The sequence below is a fragment of the Microcaecilia unicolor genome, chromosome 7 (genome assembly GCF_901765095.1).
Source record: "Microcaecilia unicolor chromosome 7, aMicUni1.1, whole genome shotgun sequence".
Classification (NCBI taxonomy): Eukaryota; Metazoa; Chordata; class Amphibia; order Gymnophiona; family Siphonopidae; genus Microcaecilia; species Microcaecilia unicolor.
Genome location: NC_044037.1, coordinates 267,873,261 through 267,888,002, shown reverse-complemented (window position 1 = coordinate 267,888,002; position 14,742 = coordinate 267,873,261). Strand labels below are relative to the sequence as shown.

General features: G+C 43.0%; 1 protein-coding gene across 1 annotated transcript in view; it reads right to left on the bottom strand.

The window, feature by feature from the left end:
- The window catches only part of LOC115475130 (DNA annealing helicase and endonuclease ZRANB3-like), a 167,855-nt gene extending 163,332 nt beyond the window's left edge, over window positions 1-4,523 (bottom strand). The window contains 1 exon segment of the mRNA XM_030210869.1: window positions 4,506-4,523. The gene's annotated coding sequence lies outside the window, so the exon portion shown is untranslated.
- Between the last annotated feature and the right edge of the window lie 10,219 nt (window positions 4,524-14,742).

Sequence of the window (14,742 nt, the reverse complement as noted above, 5' to 3'; positions counted from 1 at the left end):
TGTAGGCCTTGAGCAAGGTAGCAATGACCAAAGCTGAGTAACCTCTGTACTTCAGAAGCCACCTCTCAAGGGCCAGGCTGTAAGCCAAAAGAGAACTGGATGCTCCACAACTGGCCCCTGACACAGGGGACCTGGGGACCCTGGCAAAAGAACAGAGGGACCTTCTAGTAAGCAAATCAGATTGTTTATGGTTTATTAAACTTGATAGCTGCTCCTGAACGAGCATAACAGAGTAATAACATAGAAGATGACAGCAAATAAAGATCTGCATGGTACATCCAGCCTGCCCAACAAGATAACCTCATAGCATAAAGTATGATGTGATACCACATATGCATACTTGATATTGGATTTGTCCATGCCACCTTTAAGGCACAGACCCCATTCTCCAACTACTGACGCTGTTATCGAAGCCCCACTCCAGGCTCATCTAAATCTGTCCAGCAACGAACAGGGCGCAGACTATATTAGCCAGGCACTAATCCCTATTCTCCAACCACTGAAGCTGTCATCAAAGCCCAACTCCACCTCACCCTGTCCAGCAACGATCAGGGCGCAGGGCTGTAGATGTATGCCCGACACTGGTCTTGTTCTCCAACTACTGAAGCGGAATCTGTCCAGCCATAATCAGGGAAAAGACCATAGAAGTCTGCTCAGGATTGGCTTTGCTTCTCAATTATTGGTGTTTGCCATCTGATCACCGACAAGGTTGTCTGGTTGCTTCTAGGTCAGTTCCCACCTGGACAGTTCCTAGCCACCAATTCCTACTGAACCAATTCCCACCACATCAGGAAAAACAATTCCCGCCCATAACCCCAAAAATACAAAACACATTAGGAGAAATAATCTCCCTCCCTTTTCTCTTCCACATTGTTTGGAAGGCCAGTACCCCTTCACCCCCCCATACACCACATTATCTTTTACACATCCCCTTCCCCATCCAGACATGCAGTTCATGTGGAGGGCAATGCCACCCCCACCACCACAGACCCCAAACTAAGTTTCAACCTAATTCATGTTTAATCTGGTATCTAAATGTCATAAATAAGTAAACAAATAGATAAATACAAACTGCAGTTCATGTAGGGGGACAATGCCCCCCACACAGAGCTCAGGGATGTGCCCAAAGACACAGCATAACAAGAAGACCAGTTCCCTCAGAATCAAACAACAGTACAACAAGAAAAAGGAAAATAGACCTGTTGCAAAGGCAACACAGGAAAGCTCCCTGGGTCCTTATAAAGGAGTAGGCTCATGATGTCACAAGTAGGAAATGAAGCAGAAACAGGGAGACCAAAGCGAGGCTTGGCTAACAGGAAGAAAAACAGAAAAAAGGCAGACTGAACAGGTCACAGAGCTAGATACAGAGAAAGAATAGGTCTGGACATAACAGCACAGCCACAACCATGATACTAGGTTTCAACCTAATTCAGACCCTCAAAATAACACACTGATTACGATTTATAACAAATGGCTACTCTACCTATGAAAAGTTATTCCATTATTATATGTTCTCTGTGTAAATCCATATGCTGCTATAACCTCCTTGCTTCAGATACCATAAAGAAAAAAAAGCACTGCCAGGGACCCGATACAAGAGAGAAGCTACAGTTCTTTGCTCACCCTGCTGCTGAAATTGCAAGTTCTTAGCCTTATATGTTCACTGACTCAGTTGTTTTTCTCTTATGATCCACTAGTACTACTAATCATTTCTACAGCGCTACTAGACGTACGCAGTGCTGTACACTTGAACAATAAGAGACGGTCCCTGCTAGACAGACTTTACAATCTAATTAGGACAGCCAAAGAGGTCAAATAAGAGATAAGGGAATTACTAAGGTGGGGATGATAAAATAAGGGTACTGAACAAGTGAGTAATGGTTAGGAGTTAAAAGCAGCATCAAAAAGGTGGGCTTTTAGCCTAGATTTGAAGACAGACAGAGATGGAGCTTGACGTACCGGCTCAGGAAGTCTATTCCAGGCATATGGTGTAGCAAGATAAAAGGAACGAAGTCTGGACTTAGCGGTGGAGGAGAAGGGTTCAGATAAGAGAGATTTACCCAGTGAACGGAAATACTGGAGAGGAATGTAGGGAGAGATGAGAGTGGAGAGATACTGAGGAGCTGCAGAGTGAATGCACTTGTAAGTCAATAAGAGTAGTTTGAACTGTATGTGGAAACAGATAGGCAGCCAGTGAAGTGACTTGTGGCGAGGGCTAATATGAGCATAGCGACACTGGTGGAATATAAATTGTGCAGCAGAATTTTGAACAGATTGAAGAGGAGAGAGATGGCTAAGTGGGAGACCTGTGAGAAGCAAGTTGCAATAGTCTAAGCGAGAGGTGATAAGAGTGTGGATAAAAGTTCTGTTAGTGTGCTCAGAAAGGAGGAAGGCTATAAAGACAATACACAGCCTATGTTGAGTCAAGTCTAGATCTGTCTGGAACTGTGGACCTTCAGTCAAGTCTAGATTTGTTTAGAACTGTGGACTTTTATCAAGATTTGTTTAGGGCTGTGGTTTATATAATAAAGACACCTTGCATCGTCATTTGTGTCATCCTGCAACTTTATCACCTCCACCTTTTTGGTTTAGTTTTTTTCTTGGCACAGTTTACTACCCAACCTAGGCGATCTAACATGAGGATTACTTGTGGCATTTCCCACCTATCAATCTGATGCTTTGTCAGCTAGTCATCCAGATACAGGTGAACTTAGATCCCCTTTCACTATGACCATGATCCTTGAAAAGGTCCCAAGAACCACTGCTAGATTTAAGGGCAGCATCCTGAATTTAAAATGTCTTACCAAAATGCAGAAACCACTTACGTTTGGCACTGATCGTAATATGAAAGTAGGCCATTGCAAGGTCCACCAAAGCCAATTTCCCATGACCTGACCAGTGATATTACTAACCCTCAATGTCTCCATGCAAAAGCACAGAGCTTAAAGTCAATGCCTCACTTCAAGTACAGAACCACAAAATATATGGTACAGTGACCTCTTCCTTGTTCCTGAAAGGATCTGGGCTCCACTGATAGAGCAAACCCTGAAACATGTGCCTTGAGGAGGGAGCCACAGGGACATACCATGAAGATGTCAAAAAGGGTTCTACAAATTTATTACTGAGGCTAACTATGAGCAGGTACAGACAAAATCAAAAAGGAAAAAAACCACGAAAGACACTTCTGACTCCAAGTGAATTACCTCCAGTTAAGTGGACAATTTGTATGACCAATCCAAAAGGGCTCTTGCCAAATATTAACCACATTCTACAGGCTATTTCCACACACACACAAATCATAGTTGTACCTTTGTCACAGTCATCATCAAAGTATCCACCTCAGAGAGTCAAAAGAACTTGTCCAGCAGTGGCGTAGCCACAGGTGGGCCGGGGCCCATCCACTTAGGAGGGCTCAGGCCCACCCAACAGCAGCACATATTTAGTGCTAGCAAGTGGGGATCCCAAGCTCTGCCAGCTGAAGACCTCCCCCTGATGGTGCTGCAAACACTACTCTCCACTTCAGCAGTCTAAACTTCCTAAGCTGCTGATACTGGCCTCATCGCAATGGGGGGGGGGGGGGAGGAGAACACTTGGTGCCCACCCACTTCTTGACTAGGCCCACCCAAAATCTGCTGTCTGGCTACGCCCCTGTCCAGATATTCTGTGGAGAAGGGATAAAGCCTGCCCATGAGCTTATTGCCCCCTCCCCCCCCCCCCAAAAGGATCCTGTTTGGAGACTCCTGCTCAGCCAGTACAATCTGTGAGAGCTCAATGGAAGGAGAAAGCATTAGAGGGTTTCCACAAGCCTTCAAGGTAAGAAGGGGATCCTGAGACCTCCTCCTGTACCACTATTTCATTATGAAGCGCCGAGGTCACCCAGTCAACTAGTGATGACTACCACACCCCCAAAATAGTCTCATCACCATGAAATCGTCATCCTCTTCTGTTGACAGCTCCAGGGTGCTCCCCTAGTCAGCATCTTCCTCCCCCAAACCTCTTCTTATCAAAGACATAGGTGGGATTAGGGCTCCATCCATATCTGAGCCCTCACTATGCAACATGACCCACATGCCTCCTCCATGGTCTTAAGTCCTCAAGGATCCCTGGACACCCAGGGCTCCTATGCGTCACTCACTAGCCACACCAAGCTCTCTCAGGAATAAACCCTGAAGGCAAAGTGCTCTTCCCATACACACTGAGAGAACCTGAAAAACTGAGGTCCTAAATTCACTGAGAATGTCATCTCTCTAGGAAGGTGGGAAGAGCTTCACTAGCCACCAAACTGACTGGAACCTACGCCCTGTTGGGTCGCACAGGAATGTTTGCAGACCAGAACCAAAATGTCTGCAATGCATGCCAAAATAATGGCTTCTGCGGCATCGCTGACTGTTTGGGGGAGGGGGGCATAATAATAACTCAGGATAACCTCCGGTGCTAGTTTGGAAGACCCCAAACCTCACTGCATATACAAACATACCAAGACACGCGCACTCGTCTGCACTCACACTGTAACAAGCCGAGCACCCCACTTCACACGTGTTTGGGGATCGATCTTCCTCCCATTATCTCTGCCCCTAACTTCCACTGTACTCCTTGTCTGCGAACCGGCAACACTCTCAGACACCCCAGTCAAATGCATACCTGAAGTCGCCCATCAACAAAACCAGAACTTCCCTTAGCCGATTCCCGGCCGTGAACGTTACGTCCCCAATATAACAGAACTACAATCTCTTAAACATCCCGCCTTGGCTGAAACAGAAAGTTGCATCAGAGAGCGGGACGCCGGAACACGGAGTTGATTGGAAAGGGAATGCACGGGCATGGTAGGTTACGATTCCGCCTCCTGAGTCCTCCTCCTCGCTTCAATAATACAGCACAGAGCACAGCCGTATTTGCTTTCTGCCCGGGCTGATGCACCGAAGCCAAAGAGATTTCATGACAGAAGACGACGTGAACCTATCTGGTCCATTCCGTGAGCTGAAGCCAGTGGGCGGGGCTTACCGCCATATTGGTACTTCCAAAACAATAGCAAACGCTACTGAAAATATTAACAGACTTGTGAGGTTGTATTTATACTAGGGTTACCATATGGCTCCAGAAAAAGGAGGCCAGATTGAGCCAGTCTTGGTTTTACTTCTCTTTGTATTCAAACTCCTTGGTTTTGCATTCTCTGTTAGGTGGGAAGGGGGGGGGGGGTTGTTGGGGAGTTTTCGAGGAGTCTGTGAAGGCTTGGATCTCTTTCAGGGAGAGAAAACTAACAACTTATAGCAGCAGCTTCAGAGAGCATTTTCCATCTCACAGATAGGCTGCAGAGAATACCTTCTCCTGCTTTAGACTTTTGGTGTCATTGATTTGTGCATCAGCTTGGGCAGAAAGAGAAAGAGCAGCTGAGATTAATTGTTCCTCTTGACACCGGCTCAGCTACTGAAATTTACAATTATGTTTATTTATTTTACAGCTTTTGTATTTATTTTGAAAGCTTCCCTTATCTAGATATATATCAGGAAATAACATTCAATATCACTAAAACAACTTACAAAATTATTGTAGATGGTAGAAACACCAGTAATAAACTCAGTATTTTATCCTAAATGTAAGTGAGGACATCCTGTTTCCTGAAGCGTTCATCTTAACTGTGGTTGTAATCTGCCTTGGGAAGCCTGGTGTTATAAAGATGGAATATATTGTCATAAACTGGAAGTAAAATTAAAATCTCCTTCCATTGGGACATATGGAATCACATCTTCACCTCATCTGTTTTGTAGAAATTTACATTTTAGATACACAAATTAATGATTCTGTTTTGAGCATGTTTCAGGGACAAGTGGTTTTATAAGTCAAAATCGTAAAAATAAATATTTTGTTTCATGCAGATCTCTCATTTGTTTAAAAATAACTAAATGGTCTATAAGTCCCTAAGGTAGTCCATTGATTTTCTTATATTTTGTTCTTGTTCTGACATATACCAGTGTGGAGGAGTGGCATAGTAGCTAGAGCACCAGCCTTCACATTCAGAGGTGGCTAGTTCAACTCCCACTGCTGCTCCTGCAAAATACTACCTAATATAATATATTATATTCTATTCTTCTATATTCTATTCTCCACCGATTAAACATAAGGTAATATAATAAGAATATGTAAGAAAAGGGGGAATTAAATACTATATTTGTTGAATTACATTAACTTGCACTGTAAGGTTTAAGGACATGTGCTTAGAACATAAAGACCATATATTTAACTTTCAAATTTTTAATTACAATACATGTCATGTAATAATGTTACAAAAGAGAGTTAGTTTTTAGGGATCTTTCACAAGGGGAAATGTGCTTCAAGATTAGAAAAATCTAAATTATAAATTAGGCTGGATAATGGTAACTCACTTTGATGATGGCTGCTGGTTGGAGTGATGAAGGAGATCCTCACTGGAAAATTTACCCCAATACCAAAAGATACGAAGAAAAACACAAACGACCTCACCAACTATCGCCCAGTTGCATCTATCCCACTAGTAGTCAAACTGATGGAAAGCCTGGTAACCAAACGGAATACATGGACAAGTTCTCAATACTACATGACTCACAATAAGGATTCCGCCCCCACCACAGTACTGAAACTGTCCTAGTCACTCTCCTGGCAAAATTCAAGCAGGAAATAGCCACAGGTAAAAGCATACTCCTACTCCAATTTGACATGTCGAGCGCATTCGATATCGTAAATCACAATATACTACTAAGACTCCTTGGCCACTTTGGAATTGATGTAAATGTGATTAATTGGATCAAGGGTTTTCTAACCACTAGAACATACCAAGTAAAATCAAACTCAAACATATCACCACCTTGGAAAGCAGCCTGCGGAGTCCCACAAGGATCAACATTATCACCAATACTCTTCAATATAATGATGATCCCTCTAGCAAAATCCCTATCCATTCGAGGCCTAAACCCATTCATCTATGCAGATTACGTTACAATCTATATTCCCTTCAAACATGACTTAACAGAACTAACCAATTAAATCAATGACGGCCTAAACATCATGGACTCCTGGCAAACTCATTACAACTGAAACTTAACACTGAAAAAAAAAAACACACTGCCTCATCCTCTCATCTCAACATAACAAGTACAAACCCACAACCATAAACACCTCAGGACAACCATAAACACCTCAGGACACACCCGTCCTACCTCAGACAGCCTAAAAATACTCTGAGTCACAATCAACCTCAACCTTACCCTTGAGACTCAAGTAAACTCTGTAATAAAGAAAATGTTCTACTCAATGTGGAAACTTAAACGATTAAAGCTTTTCTTCCCGAGATACATTTTTTTAAACCTAATACAATCAACGGTCCTCAGTCATGCAGATTATTGTAATGGAATCTACGCAAGATCAAAGATCAACTCACAACAAAAAAAATCCAGACCGCCCAAAACACAGCAGCCAGGCTGATATTCAGTAAAACACAATTTGAAAGTGCCAAACCCCTCAGAAAAAGCTGCACTGGCTCCCAATCAACAAAAGGATCACCTTCAAAGTCTGCACCCTGGTCCACAAAATAATCTACGGCGTAGTCCCAGGCTACATGATAGACCTCATAGATTTACCAACCAGAAACAGAATCCGATCATCACGATCATACCTAAACCTACACTACCCTAATTGCAAAGGACTTAAATACAAAACAACTTACGTATCCTACTTCTCCTATATAAGTGCACAACTATGGACTGCACTACCAAAAGCTGTGAAAACAATCCATCACCATTTAAACTTCAGGAAATCTCTAAAAAAAAAACCCTCTTCAAAAAGGCTTACCCCCACCAACCCACCGTAAATCCCCAAACACAGCAACACAGCATAACCAATTATCTTACTGGACAATATATAACCTACATTCCCTTCAACCCTCCTGTTGCCTGATACACACCTACCTCATCAGACTACATTACAACCTGTATTTGTTATCAACCGAACTGGCGAATGCCATTATGGTACTATGTAAGACACATTGAGCCTGCAAATAGGTGGGAAAATGTGGGGTACAAATTTAACAAACAAATAAATATATAAATAACAATATGTCTTTTAATTGCAGAGTTGTTGCTGGAACCTGGAGAAAGTCTTATCAGGGATGTTGTGAAGTCTAGCAAGGATCATGGAGGTGCAGATCAGGAATCACGAGCGAAGAAGCAAGAGCACCAACTGAGAATGTTCCAGGCTTTTTTATAATCTCTTATTGGACCATAGGCTGAAGTCAGATGGGGTGTACTCAATCCAATTAAAACACAGGGATAGCTGAGAACTGATTTAATCTAGTTTTGAGATGGTACATGGTAACTCGTCACATGTTTAATTACATCATAAGACTTTCTGTCTGGATATGTGCTGTGATATACATCCAGAAGGCATCTGACAGTATTAAGAATCTGAGAGTAAGCAGGATGCTTTTGTCAGATTATATAGGTAGATGGGCTTTTCAGTCTCTGAGTTATTGTCTGAGAGTAGGTGGAGTTTCACTGTCTTTGTTAACTCCAGTCTCTGTGATTGCTGTCCATCTTTAGAGTTTTGTTCTTTGGAGATGTGATGATGGACTTAGGTATCCACCCAGCTAGTTTTTGTTATCAGTAGTTTCCAGGGGGAAAGGGGAAGATGAAAGTAAAGTATTTGCAGTTGTATATATTTTATATATACATTTGCATCTGATCCAGCAAAAACTATAACTCTGACAATTACACTCATCATGCTACACTCCTTGTGATCTTGGGCAAGTCACTTAACCCTCCATTGTCTCAGGTACAAGCTTAGATGGTGAGCTCTTCAGGGCCAGAGAAATGTCCTTGAACTACCCTTGAAAAGGGGTGAGCAATAATAAAAGGAGCTTGTGGAGGGGCATAATCGAACGCGAACGCCTATCTGCATGGGCGTCTATTCCGAAAACGGGTACGTGAAGAGGCGGGACAGACCGTATTATCGAAAAAATGGACGTTTTTCAGCTGGGCGTTTGTTTTTGTTTTAGCAATAATGGAAACTAAAAACGTCCTAATCTGAGCCATTTGGTCATGGGAGGGGCCAGGATTCGTAGTACACTGGCCCCCCTGATATGCCAGGACACCAACTGGGCACCCTAGAGGTCAGTGTGGTGGACTTCAGAAAAAGCTCCCACATGCATAGCTCCCTTACCACGGGTGCTGAGCCTCCAATCCCCCTCCCCCAAATCCCACTACCCACAAATGTACAACACTACCATAGCTCTTAGGGGTGAAGGAGGCACCTACATGTGGGTACAGTGGGTTTTGAAGACCTCCCATTTACCAGCACAAGTGTTACAGGTGGGGGGGGGGGGCCTGGGTCCACCTGGCTGAAGTGTACTGCGGTACACACTAAAAGTGCTCCAGGGACCTGCATACACGCAGGCCTCTAGGACTTGTTGCTGCTATATAACATTGGCACACCAGTTGACACCTGAAGACTAATCTCTCCAAAAACGTCCTTTATTGGAATAAGCACGCTTACTCACAGTTAACTGCAGATCAGAGGTTGTGCCCCACTGGCAACGAGTCTCCCTGGTACTGAGATGAGCAGTAGGTCAGAGCTGGCAGAATGCTGTACAATGCCCTCTTTCAGCCACATTCAAGGTAAGAACTAAGTTCTGTAACATGGCTAACACGTGAAAGGGATCTAAAACTGGCTTACAAAAATGGCCACTACCTCATGGACTACCGGAAACAAAACAGGGCACACTCTGACCCAGTAAGCAGAGGGAAAAGCACCATGTGAGTAGAGCCTACCAACTACCAACATCGTGAGCATGTAACACAAGCTAGTGGAATCACGGAGCCCAATACCCTACACCCACCACAATGCATTGCTGATGTGACTCTGCAGTGCCCTTAACAGAAAAGGTGTCACACTCACCCGAGAGCCACATCAGAACCAGGGAAAGGCTGTCAGAGGATAGATCACATTCTGCTGTCATGGAGGTGGGTACGGCATTTGAGGCTGGCATAAAGGCTGGAAAAAAAGTTTTTAAAGTGGGTTTTTTTTGGTGGGAGGGGGTTAGTGACCACTGGGGGAGTCCAGGGAGGTCATCCTCGATTCCCTCCAGTGGTCATCTGGGCAGTTGGGCCACTTTTTTGGGACTTGTTCGTGAAAAAAAAGTGTCCAAAAAAAAGTGACCCAAAATCGCGGTCAAAACGCCTTTTTTTTTTCGATTATCAGCTAAAGACGCCCATCTCTCGGCCGATAACCACGCCCCAGTTCCGCCTTCACGATGCCTACAACATGCCCCCGTCAACTTTACCCATTTCCGCGATGGATTGCAGTTGGAAACGCCCAAAATCGGCTTTTGATTATGCCGATTTGGGCGCCCACAGGAGAAAGACGCCCATCTCCCGATTTGGGTCGCAATATAGGCGTTTTTCTCTTTCGATTATAAGCAGGATTGTGAACTCTATTCACCCTCAAAGGTTGTTGTCTGGCTGTACCTGAGGAATTGTGATATTGTATATCTTTGTGTTCCTAGTCATGCATCCAAAGGTTATATAATCTTTTAAAGAAAGACAGTTAATCATTTAACTTGTTAGTAGAACCTACAAAGGCATAGTATGGTCATATTTTCAATATGGTAGTACTAGAGTCTAGCTAAGGAACAGATTATTTTTAGTTAGTCTTAATTTAACCAAACTTGGTTTCCTTGTCCCATCACCATCCAGCGGGATAGGCAGTGCCTTAAAAGGTGGAGGATACATTTTTTTTTGTTACATTTATATCCCACATTATCCAAACCAAACTCTGGTTCAGTATGGCTTACATTTGGAAAATACAGTGAGACAGAATAAGTAAGTACATGGATATGATTGAAACATCTCATAAGTTTGAGATTAGCATACATACCCAACTGGGGATTTAAAAGTCTGTCATTTAATGATGCTGCATGTTCACAAATTATAGCCATAAGTATAGACAGTTATTCAAAATTATCACATGCACACAGGAATCCATACACATATTGCAAAAGTAAAAACTTATTGTACAGAGTACATCCAAAACTGAATTTGTATTTCCTCATTTCCATCTTCATCTTCCAAAATTCTACACAGCAGATGTACAGATCAGTAGGACCCAAAGCAGTCCAAAACATACACAGCATGACTTAAGTTGAATGTGCATTATTCTATAGTTGCGTGTGCAACTTAATTGGCATTAATTAGAATTTACATGCAGAACTAAATGTATTATATAATCTAATGTACATAAATTCTAAGTTGTATAGCTGAAAAGGGGACGTGGCCATGGGCATGGAATGGGCGGGTCATGGGCGTTTCTAAATGTAGTCATGTGGACTTTATAGAATATGTTTAGGTGCATTTTATTTCGGTGCTAATTTTGTAGGTGTGATATATAGAATCTAGTCCTTTATACTTAATTGTTCAACCACCCTTAGGATTTGTCTTTGGGTTTAAAAGCAATACCATGTGCATGTAAGGTCTGGATATACATGAATTTAAACAAAGTTTACAGCAAATGCCTTTGTATTAATTTGGTGGCTAATAGTGTGCTGAACTGGACAATGTTGACACATATTTAGACTGCCTCTGAAAATAACTTCTGCATGAATGAAGCTTCTACCTCATTATTCAATACGTATGTGTGAAATAGTAGTAATTAAAAAGAACAAGTGCATTTTTATAATATACCATTGCATTCCACAAAACAAAAAGGAGCAAGTTCCCACATGCCATCTTTTTAGTTTGATGTAGGCACAGGAACCCCAAAAAATGTAAAATGCTCCCAGTTTCAACCTACTTAATGTTTGTTCTTTTTTTTTTTTTTTTGTTAATTGTACGTATAAATAGTAAATCTCCCTCACAGTTGGAGGAAATGGACAGAGACTTAATTGAAGACATCCGCAAGATAGCTAGGAAAGGGGAAGTACTACTGATAGGTGACTTCAATATACCGGATGTTGATTGGGGTGTCCCGGCTGCAGGGTCATCTAGAAGCAAAGAGATCTTAGATTCCCTACAGGAAGAATTGTTCTGGCAGTGGGTATTGGAACTGACGCGGGATGGAGCTGTTCTGGACCTGGCGCTTACGAATGGAGACTATGTTTCTGACGTCAAGGTGGCGGACCATTTGACATCTAGTGATCATCGTATGGTATGGTTCAATATTAAAACAGAAGAGAGGGTTCACTTGAGATTGAAGGTCCTGGATTTCAAAGGAACTAACTTTGATGAGATGGGGGAAGTTCTCAAGGAACAGTTAGCGGGATGGGAACAGCTGAAGGATGTAGAATAGCAATGGACAAGACTGAAAAGAGCTCTATTAAAGGCGACTAACCTTTATGTTAGAAAATTACATAAAAGTAAGAGGAAAAGAAGGCCTCTCTGGTACTCGAATGTAGTAGCTGAAAAGATAAGGGAAAGGAGGCTAGCCTTTGCACGTTATAAGACGACTCAGAAAGATGAAGACAGGAGAGAATACCTAAACAAGCGAAGAGAAGCTGGAAAATATATCAGGAAAGTGAAGCGGCAAATGGAGGAAAAGATAGCTAATACGGTAAAATTGGGGGCAAAACCTTTTTCAGATATGTAAGTGACAAGAGGAAGTGCTATAATAGCATTGTGAGGCTCAAAGCTGAGGGAGAGAAATATGTGGAAGATGATAAGGAAAAAGTTGAACTGCTTAACGATTATTTTAGCTCTGTGTTCACGAATCAAAGACCGGGGATAGGGCTGCAGAAAACAAAGGCTAAAGGGGATGGATGTATGGTAGACCAAGACCCGTTTATGGAGGACTGTGTTCGTGAGGAGCTTGCCAAACTAAAAGTAGACAGAGCGAGGGGGCCTGATGAGATACACCCGAGGGTGCTTAAGGAACTTGGAGAAGTTCTGTCGGCTCCGTTGATGGACATCTTCAATGCTTCCTTAGAAACTGGAGTGGTCCCGATGGACTGGAGAAGGGCGGATGTGGTTCCTTTGCACAAGTGGAAGTAAGGAAGAGGTTGGGAATTACAGACCTGTCAGTCTGACCTCGGTGGTGAGTAAGCTAATGAAAACGCTTCTGAAAAGGAGGATTGTGACATTTCTTGAACTACATGGAATGCGAGATCCGAGGCAGCATGGCTTCACTAGTGTCAGGTCGTGTCAGACGAATCTGACTGTCTTCTTTGACTGGATGACCAAACAGTTGGATGTGGGAGGGGCGCTTGATGTGGTATACTTGGATTTCAGCAAAGCCTTTGACACGGTTCCGCACAGGCAACTGATAAATAAATTGAGTGTGGGACCTAGAGTAACTGATTGGGTAAAACTTTGGTTGAATGGTAGGAGACAGAGGGTGGTGGTAAATGGAGCTTGCTCTGAAGAAAAGGAGGTTGTCAATGGAGTACCGCAGGGATTGTTCCTAGGGCCAGCTCTTTTTAATGTCTTTGTGAGCGATATTTCGGAAGGGCTGTCTGGTAAGGTTTGTCTCTTTGCAGATGATACTAAACTCTGCAACAGGGTGGACACCCTGATTTATAGTAGTAGTAGTAGGGTGTGAACTACATGAGGAAGGACCTAGCGAAGCTAGAGGAATGGACCAATATTTGGCAACAAAGGTTTAATCTAAAAAAATGCAGGGTCATGCATTTGGGTCACAAAAATCCGAGGGAACGGTACAGTATAGGGGGTGTAGTGCTTCAGTGTGCGAAGGAAGAGCGGGACTTGGGGGTGATTGTGTCTGATGACCTTAAAGCTTTCAAACAGGTAGAAAAAGCGACGACCAATGCCAGAAGGATGCTTGGGTGCATAAAGAGGGGCATGACCAGCAGGAAAAAGGAGGTGATAGTGCCGTTGTATAAGTCTCTGGTGAGGCCTCATTTGGAGTACTACGTGCAGTTCTGGAGGCCGCACCTACGGAAAGATATAAACAGGATGGAGTCAGTCCAGAGGGCGGCTACGCAATTAGTAAGCGGTATTGAATGCAAAAATTATAGGGACATGCTTATGAACCTTAACATGTATACGCTGGAAGAGAGGAGGGAGAGAAGAGACGTGATAGAAACGTTTAAATATCTCAAGGGCATTTATGTACAGGAAGAGAGCCTTTTTGACATGAAGGAGAGTTCTGGAATGAGTGGGCATATGACAAAGTTAAGAGGGAATAGGCTTAGGAGTAACCTAAGGAAGTATTATTTCACAGAAAGAGTGGTGGAGGTGGTGGAGTCGAGGACTGTTCCAGAATTTTAAAAGGCATGGGATAAGCATGTGGGATTGCTTAGGAACAGGAAGAATTAGGGGTTACAGATGATGGGCAGACTGGATGGGTCATATGGCCTTTATCTGCCGTCATGTTTCTATGTTTCTAAATCTGATAATTGTTAAGTACCTGATTCTCATAACACGATGTCGGTTTTGGTGGCTCTTTACTAGCTGAAAGAAATGTAGAACAAATTAGTACTCTGACCGATGAAACCAATACTTCCTCTGTGTACATGGTATGCTGCACAAGCCAACATGTTTGAAAATATAAGTGAGATTAAATAAAAATGCTATCAACAATAAAGAACAACAACGAGGATGCAGCAGCTCGAAGGTTTGTTTTGTTTTGAGTGCACTAGATGACGGCTACACGGGGAAGAGGAAACAAAGGTTAACCTAAGTGGCTTCAATGTTTGACGTCATCCCGTCTCGTGTTTTCTTCACTCTCCTTGCTTTGCCTTCCTGCTCTCCTTTGATGCAACTTCCTGTT